Raw genomic sequence first — 4,783 nt, forward strand, 5'->3', positions numbered from 1 at the left:
CTCTTTACAAAATGATACCCATTCTCACCAGCACGTAGAAACTCATCTAGGCAAGGGGCAAAGGGGGCCAGGAAAGGGAGCCAGACACTGTACAGTAGCTCTACTGTTTTCCCGGCTTAAACCCCTTTTATCTCATATTCATAAACACAGGCTCCCCGTATGATATAAAACACATTGAGTTGTCATTGAAATGCTGTGATTTATGGAGCAGATCTGTCCCTAGGAGGGGAACAACGTGGGTGCTTATTTTGGCTGGCGCGTTCACTCAGACTGCTGAGTGGCTGGAGGAGTTGTGAACAGTAATGACCAGAGGTTAATGATTCCTTTTTATTTTTTTTTTTATTTTATTGGAAATATTTATTCAGTTTCAGTGATGGCAGGTCCCATGTGACCCCAGTCAAATCTAGGCAGGGATCCATCTTACTCTATTTGCCTCTAGAGGACACAGGGAGAGTAGGTCTTGATGTTGCTATCAGATGGTCCCTCTTCGTTTAAAGTCTTTCTGGCAAACGGAAAAGAGAGAAAGGGACAGGAAGAGGCACTGGATCTCCTCTGTTATCACCCTAGAACAGGTTGTATTTCATAGACTTGGAGTTTCAGAGTTAGAAAGGACCTCAAACTTGTCGTGATACAGCTCAGCACCATAATGCTCTCTCCACTACCTTAGAACTCCAGCTTCTTCTGATTTCTCTGGACTTTTTGACTGAACAAAACCCCCTGGATTTCTCACTTTCTATTCACTGATCAGAGAATTATAACCCTTTTTGATAATGAACAAAAATATAATTTCCATTCATTGTCCCTAGTTTTCCACAACTTGGAACCAAACCTTCAAAGATGACAGGCACCTCCCTTTCCAGGTTTTGTCTTCTCCAAACTCAGTATTAATGATCCCTTCAAGCAATCCTCACATACACAGTATGACTTCCAGTCCTTCTCCCTCCTCCCCCGACATACACACACACACACACACACACACACACACACACACTTCTCAAAATGCTCCAGTTGTCAATATTCCTCCTATTCTTCCCAAAATGGTATGCCTAAAAGTGAACATAATGTTATAGGCTTGAGAAAAGGCCCAGCCTTGAGCTCACTATCTTTTCAAGATAACTTTCTGGCCTTCTCCATCTCTACACCAACTCCATGTTCCTACCCTTCCAGTCCCCATTTATAAGTTTTCTTCCCCTATCAGAACATAAGCTCTTTGAGAGTAGGGACTCTTGTTTTCTGAGGCAACTACATAGTGAAGTAGATAGAGCACTGGGTCTGGAGTCAGGAAGGCCTGAGTTCAAATCTGACCTCAGATACTTTCTAGCTGTGTGACCCTGAGCAAGTCAACTTAACTTCTGTCTGCCTCAGTTCATCTACTTCCCAGGGTTGCTGAGCAGCAAGTAAGATAATATTTCCAAAGTGCTTAGCCAAAGGGTGTATAAATGCTCATTCCCTTCCTTTGTTTTTGTATCTCCAGAACTTAATACAGAACCTGACCCATTGTAAAATATAAGTGGTTTATCTATCTTCTAGCTATCCATTCCATCTCCTTCTATATATTCTCTCTCAATCTCTCTCTCCTCTAGCTTTCTATCCTCTCTATCCTTTATTCTCTATCTCTATCCTCTATCTATTCTTATTCTATTTCACTATCCTTTATCTATTCTTAGTCTACTTCTCTATCCTCTATCTATTCTATCTATCCATCTACTTATCTCTCTCAATCTGTCTATTCTCTCGCTCTCAGCTTTATCATTGCTACATTTGTGAACCGCTAAAATCTATAAGATAAATTATCTGTATTATGTAAGAAAACCCAGTCATATTATGATACACTGAATTACCTACAGATTCACATTTGATTAGACTTCCTTTTGATAAACGATAAAGTTTCTGGGGGCAGGACATGACAGGGCTGTGAGTTCACAATTTCTTCCACTACAAACCTCAGTTTCTTCTTCTTCTCCTTCTTCCTTTTCTTCTCCTTTTCCTTCTTCCTCTTCTTTTTCTTCTCCTTTTTCTTCTCCTTTTTCTTCTACTTTTTCTTCTTCTTCTCTTCCTCCTCTTCTTCTCCTTCTTCTTCTTTTTCTTCTTCCTCTTCTCTTTTTCACCTTCTCCTCCTCCTCTTTCTCCTCCTCCTCCTCTTCTTCCTCCTCTTCCTCCTCCTACTTCTTCTTCTTCTTCTTCTTTTCTTCTTCTTCCTCCCCCCACATATCCACCAAATCCACATTGCTGTCTTTGCTGTTGCTGCTTCTACTACCTTTTCCTGGGAAAGCTTTCAACTTCTAGCTCAATTGATGAAGGGGAAATGAAAATGATGGTAGTGAACCAGATAGAATGCTTTTCACAGTATCTGTATTAATCAGCTCAAGATTCCTTGTCTCTAGCAACAATATAGAAAGAAGACATTTCAAGTTTCCTTTATTACCTCTGTCCTTGGCAAATGTCAGAATTATCTTTTAGTTTATTTCCCTCTTAACAACCATTCAAAAATAATCCCTCTTGACAGCTTGGTAGGTAAATTCCTTATATTTTCACAGTTCTTTGTTAATAGGAGGAATGATTGCACTATTAATCTCTAATAGCTGCCTCATATGCTTTTGACCCACTCATCAATATAGATCATAATTTTTCCTCTTCATAAATACAAATATGTTCTTCATAGTGAAGTTCGCTTTTAACCAACTTTAATACTTCATGATAAATATAATTCTTGGCTTTCAAAGTAACTTTATGTGCTTCCTGTATTTGTAAATTGTGAGTAGAATACACACTTTGATATTAAAATTCTAGCCACTCAGTCATATTAATACAATTTGATGGTGAAATTTCACCACCTTCATGGTAGTCATCAAAAACCTTCATTTGTAGTGATGATGGTCATTTCCGCTTCACCATCATAAATGTGTTCAAAATTGTTTCAATGTCTTCCATGGACAGCTCTACCTTACTAATGCCTAGTTCACAAATATATTTCATGATATGGAAGCCAATGAACTGGTTTTTGGTATCATGGGATTCTACTTGCTTTCTCTAGCTCTTTCTGCCTGTCTTTGCAAGAATTTAAAATGCCATTGACTTAGCACTTCCACATATTAAGACTCAAAATGCTAGTCACTATACCAGGCTCCACCAGTGACTGATTGATCAGGTTGTAAATTATACAACACATAAATCTTTTTTTTTTTGAGGCTGCCACAGATTTAACAGCTTGTTAAAGCTTTTTACTCTCCAAATTCTTTTGTATTTTATTGATTTATTTTCATGGCAAGTTACTTTTATATCAAATATCTCTGCTCCAGAAAACAAAGGTATCTGTTTCTGACTCCTTCTATGACCCATTTTACCAGTATTCTAAGATTCTTTTATTCTATACAGGCGGCGTGTATTGCTCCTTAGGAGATGCAACTTCTCCATGGATAAGATTCTGTTGATGACCATTGCCCTCTGTTGGGTTTCTATATGAGGCATCTCATTCTGAATAACTTGATCTGTCATCCTACAAGGGAATGAATTGATGACATGATTCTATAGGCCTGTTTTCTATTTTGACCTGGACAGCATCCAGTGGTTGTGTCTTTACCTTCACCTCAGCCACGAGAAGGCTGTCTTCAGTACACCTGGGATCGAGACACTTGGAGTTAGCTCCCTCAGACAACCAACTCCCAGACTCCTAACCTCAGCTTCTTGAGAAACTTGTAGCAATCCCTTAAAGGAATAGAGGTACTCCCCTCCCCAATCTGTGGTACTTTAGGGGTCATTGTCAATGTATGTGATCTTACAGGTTTATGTAACTGCGTGCATTTCATCATATAGCTACAAGCACAATATTGCAGGGATGGAAGGAATGTGAGAGATCATCCACTACTGCGGTGTCAAATTCAGACAAAACCAGAAATACCAAACTATACATGAGGATCACTGAGGGCTGCCTATTGACTCAGAAAACCACATTCAACATTATCTATGTTCTATTGTATTTCTATTTATTTTATTAAATATTTCTTAATTACATATTAATCTGATTAGTATTACTGAACACCTCTGACCTAGTCCAATTTACCCATTTTACAGATAAAGAAATTGAGGACTAGAGAGGAAAAGTAACTTCTCTAACATCACATAGGTAATAAGGACTGAGTTCAAATCCTGCCCTAGACACTTCCTAGCTCTGTGATGTTGGATGAGTCATCTGTCTTTTCTCAACCTCAATTACCTCATCTGCAAAATTGAGATAATAATTGTACCTATTTCAATGATTGTTGTGAAAATCCATGTTTAGTTATTATAAATTTTAAAGTATAAATATTGTTATTATTGCCACAGAGCAAGGATTCAAATCCAGCTACATTGATTTTTAAACTCCATTGTATACTTCAGACTACCTTTAAAACACAAGATCAAAAGGTCCCAAAGCAAGGAGTTTGAAGAACTCAGGATTAGAGAGTCAAAAAGCTTATGGGGCAGACTTTTTTTCTTCATTGGTCTCTATCTCCCATGTTGCTTTCTGATTCTAGTCTAGTAAAGAGGAACAAAGGCAAAACACTTTCTCCATATAGGTTTCTCCCTTCTTTTATCAAGTAACAGAAGGCAGAGATCCAGACACCAGGTAGCTTTATTAAGAGAGATAGAATGAATGAAGAAGGCTCCTTTCCTGCCTCTTCTCTCTCAATCTCTAATCCATGCCTTATGTTGTTATGGAGGTTAGAGGTAGTGGGGTGATGCAATCAGGGTTTTATATTCCAGAAGGAAAGGTTTAGAAAGAGCAAGAAAAGTCTCTTTGACT

The 4,783-nt window shown here is 38.4% G+C and overlaps 1 pseudogene; it reads right to left on the reverse strand.

The window, feature by feature from the left end:
• Positions 1 to 2,778: 2,778 nt before the first annotated feature.
• On the reverse strand, positions 2,779 to 3,589 carry LOC140528419 (DNA-directed RNA polymerase III subunit RPC6 pseudogene; annotated as a pseudogene).
• Positions 3,590 to 4,783: the final 1,194 nt, after the last annotated feature.

The sequence above is a fragment of the Notamacropus eugenii genome, chromosome 1 (assembly GCF_028372415.1).
Source record: "Notamacropus eugenii isolate mMacEug1 chromosome 1, mMacEug1.pri_v2, whole genome shotgun sequence".
Lineage (NCBI taxonomy): Eukaryota > Metazoa > Chordata > Mammalia > Diprotodontia > Macropodidae > Notamacropus > Notamacropus eugenii.